At 35.8% G+C, this 12,429-nt stretch overlaps 1 protein-coding gene across 1 annotated transcript in view; it reads left to right on the forward strand.

Annotated features, from left to right (window-relative positions):
* The window catches only part of WDR7 (WD repeat domain 7), a 392,926-nt gene that overhangs the window by 81,263 nt on the left and 299,234 nt on the right, over nucleotides 1-12,429 (forward strand). The window lies entirely within an intron of this gene.

Raw genomic sequence — 12,429 nt, forward strand, 5'->3', positions numbered from 1 at the left:
TTAGAAATGACACTTGAAAAATAAGCTTTTGATTTTCATTTAGGTTTATCCAACATGGTTTGAGTTTTTCAAGTACTTGGCATTTTGAAAAAGTAAATTATTCTTACCATTCAAATATTTTAGAATTCTTCCTACTGAATTAAGTGACTTTAGTTTCTGAAATTAGGGCAAACTAGTATATATAATCTGTCTTACTTTTTGGTAGTCTTTCTGTTGAAAGATTGAGCACTAGCTAATGTCCTAAGGAGGGAAAAAAGTAATTTAGGTACAATTAAGATGTCTGTAATTGTGATGTATCATTTGTTTTAAAATTAGGTTCTGATTTTAGTAAGGTTAAGCCATTGTAAAGATTTAAGAAAATGTTTCAGAATATGTATGATGGTGTTGCAGAAGTATTGAAATTTTTCTGAGACCCAAGCTCAAACACACTTTCGTTACTGACACTTAATAATCAAAGTATAAGTTATTTCTTCAGTTAACAGAAGATTATCCTATTAAAAAAACCAATCCCAATTCATGAATTGGTTACTCATCTTTAGTTTTGTAGAGGCTAGCCACTGTTTGGTTTGTGGTATTTGTGTAATGTGGTATAATTAGAATTAGTTTGTCTCTAGTAATGGATAAATGAAACCTAGAGACAATCTCAATATTTCTTCTGAATCACTACTTAAAATCCTAGTTCCATCTAAATAATCATTAGAGTTATTAATGAATAGGCACAAATACTTTTAATTTTAGTCTGTCCTTGATTTTCATTTTTTTAAATGGTTAGACATGTGAATAAATAGTGAAGGGGTTGAAAGGCTCATCTGCAGACTTGAAAATTAACCATGAGTTCGTGCGTGCTGATGACACATGAAATACTGTAGGCAGTTCCACTGACCCACATCCTCCAGTAATTCGCAGTAATGTCACCCTTTGATCATTCTTTCTTCCCTCAAGATATAAATGTTTTATCAGCTATGTTTTATTGTATATTTCAACAATTGGAACTGTGAAGTCCTTCTACATTTTTCCTCTGTGCTTTCAGTAGCACACCCTAAAGTTTGTGAAGAAATCACAGCTTAAATGCATTGGCCATACCTACAATTACTTCCAAGGAATTATGTAGCTGTCTCTAGGAATTCAGTGTTCATAGCATATTTTCTGACATGATATGTAATTTGATTTTCAGCAAATTTATAAAACAATATATTTAAGAGCATGCATGCATGTGGTGTAACTCCCAGATATGTTCTTTTTCTTGATGGTATCCCCTAGAAGTAAAAATATGGAAAAATTATTATATAACTTGAAAATTAAAGAAAAATAAGTGGTACAGTAACAGTTATGAATGGCTTTTGTAAATGGTCATGGTCCATTATGTGATTTTTACAATCTTGTTTGTCCCTGTTTTAATAGCATATTTTATAGTGCAATTAGTGATAAAAGCACCAGATATCAGAGACACTACACTTATGTATTGTAAAATATATTGCTTGTGAACCTCCTTAGTCTTGTAGCAGTGGTAATTGTTGCCTGGCCTACGAGGAAAACAATTATAGAAGGGAGGAAAAAGGCTTAGGAAGCTGAAGCTGCAGGAGGATAATCACTTTATGAAAAATGTATGTTGGCTGGACCATTAGGGATTTCTCTAACTATTTTCTCATGTTGAGTTTGAGGTTCCTTCTGAAGGGAATATTTAAAGAGCTGTCCTCTGGATAGCTTTTTAACCTCAGGAGAAATAAACCCACCCAAAGTTAAAAAACAAACAACTAAGAGCTTCTCAATGGTACAGGACTTACTCTAGGATATTGGATCTAATTTTTTACATGAGTCTTTCAATAGAAAGTGAAGCCTGTATTGGGATACTCTATAGAAAGTGCTGCTTTTTGTCTTCGTAGCATAGGGTTAGCAATCAGGGCTATATGGAAGTAACAGATATTTTATTTTGCTAATTATGTTAATTATACTGGACATTCAAAACTTTACAAAGATGGAGAATTTACTATCCTGTGATTTTTTTCTCACACTAGAAGATCAAGAGGGTATTAAGTAAAATTATACTTTATTACTGTGCAATGAGTCTTTTGCAAGATTGTGTATATTTGAAACCCTTTGCATTTCTCTTATGACATGTATTTTTTTCTTTATATTATGATAACTTATATATTTATCTAATTCTCCCTACTGAAATTCAGTCTTTTTGAGAGCAGGGATTTTTGACTTATTTATCTCTGTGCTTTTCCATGACATCTAGCAGCAGCTGCTGTGCAATAGCTGTGTGTTGAATTGGATGATGTGGAACAGAAAGTGCAGAGAGCCTTTTCTTTCGCTTTTTTGCCCTTGTCTTTGCCATTCCCTCATAACTGATTGTCTTAAGACCCCTGCATTGCAGCCTCAAGGCTGTCTGTGTTCATGAACCTTTAGATGTGGAGCATTCATTAGTAACTTGCATTCTTCCTTTGCAAAAGGAAGTTTTGCTCAGTTTTGCATTCGTCCTTTGGTTTTGGTGAGTGAAGTTGTGTAGATATAACTCATTCTCCTTGCTTGCCTTCTCTGTATTATCAGTGTTCTAACCCATCCTGGACTTATCTCAACTTTATCCTCTCCTTTATTCCTGTTCCTTTTGACTGTAGACCATAATAGCTCATTTGTGACAGACTGACATTTTGGGATGGGTAATTCTTTGTTGTTGGAGGACTGTAGTCTATATAGTAGGATGCTGAGCATCATTTCTCTCTTCTACCTACATCACATCGTGCTGGTAGTAGCCTTCTCTTTCCAGTTGTGACAATCAGATGTCTTTAGACGTTGTCAGATTTCCCTTAAAAGGCAAAAATTGCCCCTGGTTTAAAACCACTGCTTTTGAAAAAAAAAAAAAAAAAAAAAAGCTTGAAATAGTAGGAATCCTGCATCTTCTATCCTATCCCTCTTTTCCCTTCCCCACCCTGGTTTTTCTAATATCACTCTTCCTCAGGACAGTGAAGCTATTACCAACCCTTAGCCCCTCCACCCATTTTGGCAGAGTTAGTTCTTACATTGTTTTTATGCTCACATTTTTTTTTGTTCATACATTTCCCAAAACACTTTTCCCTTTGTATGGGGTATTTTTTGTTCTTTATATTTGTCTTCCCTACTAGATTTTAAACTTCTTCAGGACAGCAATTCAGTTTTTCATCTTTTTATTTCCAATACTCAATGTAGTATAACTATATTGCGTTGTAGTATAACTACACATAGAGTATGGTACATACTAGTGAAAAATGGTAATTGCTCAAGAAATTTAGTAGGAAGTTAGTTTGAGGTGTCGATTAGAATTGTGTTGTAGAAGAACTTGAATGCAAAGCTGAGGATGTAATTTAATGGGTGCTGACATGATGCTGAATACTTTCAAAAGGATACTTTTGATTGCTTAAGAAATATTTTGTCATATCTAACATTTTAATGTAAGACACTTACAAATATTGATTTGGGAAATGAATTGTGAGGTTACTGGAATGATAAAGTGAGAGGTCATGGGGACTGGAAATAGGATTAGGCCCTGGAAATGTGGAAGAGGGGGTGATTAGGAAGCTGTTGCATGAGTTGAATAAATAGGACTTCACTCTGGTCTTGAAGAGTTTGATGTTCAAGATTATTTCAGAAACCAAAACCCGGCTGAAGGGAGAATGGCAGTGCTATTAACAGGAATGTACAGGCCATGGAATAGGCTTTGAGGATGATTGTAATAGGAGACGTGCATCTTATCGGTAGTGTTAGGAGTTGGGGTGTGTGCAAGTCAGCAAAATACCTTTGAGAAATAAGTGACATGATGGTGAGATAAAATAGAGACGGTATTATTTTTTTCCTAAATAGATGCTGGAGTGTAGAGCCTGACTTAGACTGCAGTTCACATTTTCGGGTGCCTGCTATCATTTGACTTTTTTCAGATATGCTCTTTTCCTGAATTGTCACTGCAAATAGGTGAGGTAGTTCTTATTGTCCGCGGTTAGCAACTGATGCACCTAAAGACAGTTGGATGGAACAAGGATTGACAAACTCTTTCTATAAAGGGCTACATAGTAAATATTTTAGGCTTTGTGTGCTGTCTCTGTCACAGTGACTTAACTTTGCTTTATAGTGTGAAAGCAGGCATAGACAATATGTGAACAAATGAGCATGGCTGCTTTCCAATAAAACTATTTACAAAAGCAGGTAGTGAGTTGGATTTGGCCCATGGGCCATAGTTTGCCGACCCCTACATCAGAAGATAGCATTGTTAATATCAAGATTGTAAGTATAGTTCTCTGGTGGAATGGCTTTTGCTTTATTTTTATAAAAGCAGTTCAAAAGAGTGGTTAAGAGCCTGGGTTCTGTATTCAAATTATGTTTCTATAACTTGCTGGCCATAGGTGACCTTGGGCAGGTAACCTCCAGTGGCCTCCTGTCATCTTTAGAACAAAATTCCAACTTTTTACAGTTGCTTCTGAAACTCTGTGTGATCAGACATATGCTTCCCTCATTTAATTTTATTCTTCAATCCTTGATTATTCCAGTTCTAGCCAACTGACTCTTTTTAAAAATGACTATTTGTTGAATGGATTAATGAATGAGAAAAATGAATGAATTATACTTAGTACATTTTGACTACTGGTAATGCATTACAAAATCTTGGTATAGAATTACAAGATAGAAATTGAGAGTTGTTTGTAAAGTTATCCTTTAAGAAATTCTTTTTAAGCCGCATCTTCATATGATATTATTGAGGGACTGAGTATGGAAATGGAAGAAATTTGAAGACAGAATGCCTGTTTAGATATCAGGAAGATGAAGATGAGCCAGTGAGAAGCAGAGAAAGAGAAATCATACAGGCAGATTCTAGATCACACATACAGTTGAAAACAAAAGTAAAAGGTCTACAGTTTGTCAGAGAAATGAAATAACGTTAAGAATTGGGGTGTGTAGGTTTAGTAATTAGGAAAGCTATTGGTGATTATTAAGAGAGCTGTTTTGGTAGAGTTGGTTTGGTCAGAAATCAGGGTACAGTGAGCTGAGTATAAGAAGTGGAGGTAAAGAGTGTGGAAGAAATTAGCTTTTGATGGAAAAAGAGGAGGGTAGTAGCTTCAGTGGCTAGGCATTTAGGATCTGGGTTTATGCTCTGTTTAGGAGATCACTGAGCATTTATGTTGGTGGGAGGATAATGGGTGGGACAATGCAGGAGGACATGGTGTTAAGAACACAGCTGGAGAGTTTACCCTTACTAGAAATTGTTTCCTTGTAATTGGTAATGATTAAAGAGAGGAAGATGAATGTACCAAGTCATTTTCAGTGGAAGAGAATAAAAGTAGGCTGTGATTTCTGTTAAAAGGAAGGAAGAGATGCTTATAATTCTTTGGAGGTAGAGCCATCTTTTTTTCTCTTTTTTCTCTTTTTAAATCCCAACACCACCCAGCATAAGCAGTTCAGTGGATTAGGAGTTAGAAGATTTGTAAAATATAGATAACCAGTCATTTATAGATTGCACATGATGATATTTGGTGAATGCATACACGCATGTATTTAGAAGATGGTCTGAGCATATCAGGTGATATTTCTGACATGTTTTCTCATAAAGCATTTGCCACATACATGGTTCTTCGCAAAGAGATCTTGGACTAAAGGGATTTTATTAGTGAAGTTAGTAAACCATTACTGCCATGAAATTAATTTCTTCATCCTACTGTGTGTAATTTTCTGTTCTGCAGCTTTACATCTTGAGCATTGTTGTGCCAAGCAGAATCACCTTATTTATAGGGGAAAATGATGAGGTTGAGGAAGTGGAAAAATGACCAGGATGATTTATCTTTTACCTTACATTTCTCTCATGTTGTCTAATTAGTCAAAAGTCTGAAAAAAATGAATGTGCTATATTTGCAAAGGTCAGCCGAGCTTTGTATTCTGTGTAACGAGGCAAGAGAATGGAATTTAGAAGTCAAATATAACCTACTAAGAACATAGTCTGTGTTCTTTGCTTACAAAATTCACTCTAAAAAAATTTGTACTGATTGAATTGACTTTATGATTCGCTGTGAAAAGGGCACTGTAAGGTACAGACAAGGACAAGCCAAATGACGTTGTGTACAGGATACCAGGCCTTGTTTAGTGAACTGTTTTTGTCCTTAGAAGAATTCTTATGATATGTATGACCTTTGAAGAATCAATTTGTTTAACATTCTGTCCCAAAACTTTAATGAATATTTTAATAGAAAATATGAGTATATTGATAATATATTATTATATATTCATAAGTATGTAAGTTTTATTTGTCCTCTGTGGTTATTGGGACAAAATTTTAAATTATGCCAATTGTTGTCTAGTCCCTAATAAATAAAGGAGCCTTAGCTAAGCTGTCCAGTCTTAAGAAAACAAAGGAGTAAATGCCTGTGACTATAAGAGGGGAAATACATTTTCTCAGTCAAATAAAGGAAACGTTTGTCCCCTTCCATTCTGTAGAGATACTAGAAGTAATATTATTCCAGTAATAAAATAATCATGATCTTCTAACATGCTTATTATTAGCTTTGGTGATTATATGATATAGAGATATTTAAAACTTGGCCAGGCACAGTGGCTCATGCCTGTAATCCTAGCACATTGGGAGGCCGAGGTAGGCGGATTGTCTGAACTTAGGAGTTGGAGACCAGCCTGGGCAATGGTGAAACCCTGCCTCCACAAAAATTAGCCAGGCTTAGTGGCACACACCTATGGTCCCAGCTTCTCTGGGGGCTGGGGTGGGAGGATTGCTTGAGCCCAGGAGGTTGAGGCTGCATTGAGCTGAGATCATGCCACAGCACTATAGCCTGGGTGACAGAGTGAGACCCTGTCTCAAACAAAAACAAACAAAAAAATTATTGTCAGTCTCTCACATGATGACAGAGATGATACTCTGAAAGAATAATGTTTGGGTATCATAATAGTTACACTTATAATTTTGATTGCCTTCTGAATCCTGGCACTTACAAGCTAAGAATAGCAATCAGGGAATTTCTCCTCCATGATTTGGCATATTAAAATATGGACTTTGTGGAGTATCTGAAATGTCCCGATCATTTAGATAGCATAAAATCCTTTTTTTTTTTTTTTGCAAAATGTGTTGTTTAACTTTTTGAATAGGAAACATTATGATTCCTGTATTTTAATTAAGATGTATTGAATGTTAACTCTTTTTTGGTAACTCAGTGCAAACATTGGTTATAATAATGCGTTCTAGATTTATCTGTTGATAAAATATTATCCACATTTCCTTCCTTTCCAAGTTTCCTAGACTGCTGGATTTTTTTTTCTAAATTGCTCCCTTATAAACCTTTTATCTCTTTGCTCTTCTCTTGACTATTATGGCCACTGCTAATTCCTGCTACTCTATCTCTGTTTTTCTCTGAAAACTGATATAGTAGTGTTTAGATCTACCATCTTAACATTTGAGTTCCATTTCACTATTTTTATGTTTGTTTATTTTTATTTTTTCTTGGCCTCTTTCAGATTCAGCAAATATATTTAAATTTTACTTTCCCCTTCTTATACTTGTTAGCTATAGATTCTGTTGGTATTCTTTTAGTTTTTGTCCTAGAGATTGTAAGTACATCTTTGACTTACTGCAGTCTAAAACAAATTATTCCTATTAGAATTTCTCTGCTGGTGCTAGAGCCTTAGAACACTGCAACTCCATTTGCCCCGCCTTCTTGTTACATTTTAGTTGCCATGCATTGTAACTTTACATATACTTTAAATTCCAGTAGACATTATCATTGTTTTGTTCAGTCAATATTATTTAATATTCTTATATTTAAACTCTGTTCTTTTTGTACTTTACATTTTCATGTTTTCATCTAAGATCATTTTCTGCCTCTAAATAACTACTCATTTCTTTTAGTACAAGTTTACTGGCATTGAATTTTCTCAGTTTTTGATTGTCTGAAAATGTTCTGCGTTTTTGAAGGATATGTTTGCTGATTATGGATTTTTAGGTTGGTGGTCTTTTGCACTGTAGAGATTTCATTATCTTCTCATTTCCATCTTTTTTTTGGGGGGGAGGGGGAAATAAGCTATCATTCTTATTGTTATTCCTTTGGATCCCCCTCATTGCTTTTAAGGTTTTCTATTTTTCCCTTGTTTTTTAGCAGTTTAAATATGACATACCTAGATGTGATTTTTTTTTTTTGTATTTATACTGCTTGGAGTTGCCAGAGCTTTTTGAATCTGTAGGTTTGTGTCTTTCACTAGTGCAGGAAAATTCTTGAGGCCATTATCTTTTTAGATGCTACTTTCTTACCTCTCTTTCAGAAACTCCAATTACATGTAAATTAGACTGCCTCCTTTACCTGTTTTTAAAAAATTGTTTCTCGTAGGTCTCATGTTCTTGTCTGTATTTTGTAATCTTTTTCTCCTGCTGTGTTTCAATGTATATATTTTCTGTGTTCCATAGGACTGTTTTCTGCTCTGTTTTTCCACAAACTCCTTTACTGAGTTACTACTTTTAATTATTATTACTGTCTTTGTTTCTAGGCTACCTACTTGATACTTTTTTAAAAATGGATTTCAGTTATCTTCTGAAATTCTTTATCTTTTTATCTTCTTTTCCATCATTTTCTATATTTTCTTGAACATATTAATCCTAATTATCTTAAAATCTTTATCTGCCAACTCTAATATCTGTATCACTGGTGACTCTCTTTTAATTGCCTGTAATTTCAGTTATATGCTGTAATCTCTTGGCATGTGTAGTAATTTTTTGTTAAATACCAGACATTGTAGATAAAAAAAGTAGCTTGTTCAAATGATATCCTCTTCTAGAGGGGGCTTACCCTTTCTCTGCTGTTCATATAGAATAAAGGCTGACCAACTTAATATAATCAGGGACTAACCTGAGTCAAGGCTAGGTTGCAGTATTTTAAATCTCTGCCTATCTGTGATTTTGCTTCTGCTTCTCTAGTCCTTCCAGGGCTTCCAACAGAGACCCCAGAGTATTTAACGGGGTTCTTTTGCTTGTTGAGTCCTGAATCCTACTTCTTATCTTCTTAGCATGACAACCCTGCCAAAAACTCCATTTTGCTTTCTAGAGACATTCTTAGTCTCCCCACACAACTTCAGTATTTGGCATTTGACATGAATGGCCCTGTGTCAGCTTCTGTTTTCTTTCCCTCCCTTCTCACTAGGATCTTGATCCCTTGAATATTCAGTTTTCTCTTTAGCACCACAAGATTTTCAAAAGCTCTGTTGCTTTCTGTATTCCCAGTGATGGTCCTACTGCTTGCTTGATCTCTGCTTTATCTAAGGTACTTTAAAGCCAACATGTCTAAGATTGAACTCAAAAATAATGTTCCATAGAACATTCCATTTCTCATTATTTTCTGCTACCTACTGGTGCAAACTGTGGCCTACAGGTCAATAGGTCCCTTGAGTTATGAATGATTTTTGTATTTTAAAAGTATTCTTAAGAATATGTGACATAAAGCTTTGTGGCCCTCAAAGTTTAAAGTATTTGCTATGTGGCTCTTTACAGAAAAAGTATTGGTAAACTTTTTCTGTCCTAGTAACTGTCATCACTGTTTGTCCCATTATCTATATTAAAAATCCTAAATGTTATCCAATCATCTTCTCTTGAAAACCAATCCAAAATGAACTTTTGTCATTTTTATCTCCTTCTGAAAGCAGTCTTCTCTCTGCCTCTGCCACTCTTCTAGTTTATGATCTTTCCCCCAGATAATACCTTATGACTGATCTTTTTGTATTTAATCGGCCCTTCCTGCTCCCACAAATCTGACATCTGCTCCAAGTTCTCCGCTAAAATAAAAGTCCACTGTCATAGGACTCACACACGTAGAAAATTACACTATGTGTAGGTTGGGAGTGCATGTGCTCCTTTATGTGTAAATGTATGTGTGCATCATGTGTGTATATTTCAGAGAGTTTGGGATAGATACTTTGAAAATTTCCAACTCAGGGTACCTTTCCACCAACTCTTCTCCAGTTTGAAGGAAATGAGTTTTAGGTTACTATGAATGCAATCTCAACCATTACATTAAGGAACAAAATTCTCAAAACTAACTAAATATTTAATTCATATTTGCTACGTTTCTGGTGATTACAGGATTTTTGGCTCTTTTCCCTTTTTAAGGATCCTTGAATTACACATGACTGGATTTATTGTGGTGATTGCATAATACCATAAAATAATGACATATACAACAGAACAACCCTTCCTGAAGCCTAATAAACCCTGTGGTTCTAGTGCCTTATTGACCCTGTACCTTACATATAATAAGTGTTCAATGCATTTATGAATGGGACTCATAGTTCATACTAAATATAATTCATCATATTCTGAGCCAAGGGGAAGCAGTCTTGTTCTATGATGGTTTTAAATTCAGAACTGTTTTGTTTTTCCTTGCAAATACATTAACAAAAATACACTATATTAAGAAGAAATATAGATTATTGTGGAATGTAGGTTAGACACAGCTGAAGAGAAATTTCTTTTACTATCTCACATCATAAATCAAATAGTAGAATGCTGAGAGAATAGGAAGTGCTAGGTGGATTAAACCCTATGACTTTTCAGCAGCCAGATCTTTTTAGCCCTTGTGTATAATACTTTATATTTAACTCTTTTTTGGGAACTCAAAAGTATTGTGATTTATAAAAATATACATACTTATGGCAAAATGCTAATAATTTAGTATTTTGGGAGATGAAATAATTTATTCTCTTCTAATATGTTTGAAAATCTGCTCTTTATGAGACCATATAGAAGTTTTTCAAATTTCTTGACTTTTAAAGGCTCTGTTAGAAAATAATTGAATCAGTCAAGTTCAGTTAAACATTTATTGACTACTAGGTACTGTGTTAGGTCCTGGGGAACCAAATGAATAAGACATATTTACCTTCAGAAAATACACTCAGATAAATACAATTGAATAAAGTAGTGGGGATGGCTGAGACATGCAGAAAGTATTGCGGAAGCCTGTCTCAGCTTGAGGTGATTAGGACCGGCTTCTTGGAGGAGGAGACATTCAAGGATGAGAAGATATATTCAGATGATGGGAGCAGATGGGTTGCGGTGTGTTCCGGGAGGACTAGGTGGCCCAAGCAAAGTGGGAAGTAGGAAATACCACGTGTGGGGAGACAGGTGTGGTGGGAAATGAGGCGAGTCCATTGAAGCACCATGTGAAGGTGCTTAAGCTTTATCTTTTATCTCAGTGGCTTTCAAACTTTAAAAAAAAATTAGCTTCATAATCCTACTCTCAGAAGGAATTATATATGAAAGCCAGTATGTAAAACAGATAAGAGGTAATAGGGAGGAGAGTTTAAATTCAAGAGCTATTTGTGAGTTAGATTCGGTGAGACTTCGTGATTGCTTAGGTATGTGTGGCAAGGAAGGTTGACTCACAGGTTTTCTGATTGGGTGATAGAATAGAAAGTAGCTCTATCACGTGTGATATCGAATGTAAGAGCAGGTTTTGTCCGGGATGATGAGGAGTTGCCTTGTTCATAGTGAGTATGAGGTTCTTATGGGACATCTATGTTGTGATTTCTGCAAGACCTTTAAGAGAGTGAAACTTGAGGCAGGGCTGTGGTGAGACATCCAAAAGATGGTTCTTAATAATGTGGAAGTGGAGGAGATCATTCAGAGCTAGACTCTGGGCTTACTAACCTTAAGGTAGGAGGAAAAGGAAACGATTTAGAGAAGGAGTGGTGTGAGGCATGTGAGGAGAGCCAGGAGAATGGGCTAACCTATAAACAGAGGGAATCAAGAGTTTCATGCAAAGAGTAATCACTTGTGTCAAATGCAGTAGATGTTGGGTATTAGAAGGATCGAAATGTGTTTGTCAATGAAGTCATTAGTATTCTTTTTAAAAACTGTCTTCCCAGGATGTTGGGAGCAGAAGGTTCACTGTGGAAGGTTAAGGAGTGAAAGAAAAGTGTGGAAATGGAAATAGTAACAAATGTATAATACTTTTGAAAGGTGTGTATAAGAGAAGGAAAGAGAGTAGCTAGAGGGAGATGCAGTTTTGAAGACAGCTGAGAGTATTTGTGGGCTGAGGATGATGATCAAGTAGTGAGAGGAATGTTCTCAATCAGGATAGGGAGGAATTGATAATTGATGAAGCTAGGTTCCCCAGGGGATGAGAGAGTGGGCGATTTCAAAGGTAAAGGGAAGGAAGGCGGTTGGCCTTGATGTGGAGGAGGAAAACCTTATTTCTGAAACTGAAGGGAAAGAGCACAGGCTGGGTGTCTGGATGGGTATATGTTTCTGTGGATAGTGGATGGGGATTGAGGAGACAACATTCCTAAAGCCTTCCCATTTCTCCCAGAAGTTGGAAGTAAGATTGTCTGTGGGGAGGAAGGGAGTGATCCTGAGTAGGGGACCTGATGAGAGTGGTAGAGATTAGGGAAGGAGGGTTCTAAGAGCAAGTGTAAGGATTCACTGAA

Source organism: Pongo pygmaeus, chromosome 17 (assembly GCF_028885625.2).
Source record: "Pongo pygmaeus isolate AG05252 chromosome 17, NHGRI_mPonPyg2-v2.0_pri, whole genome shotgun sequence".
NCBI classification, from domain to species: domain Eukaryota; kingdom Metazoa; phylum Chordata; class Mammalia; order Primates; family Hominidae; genus Pongo; species Pongo pygmaeus.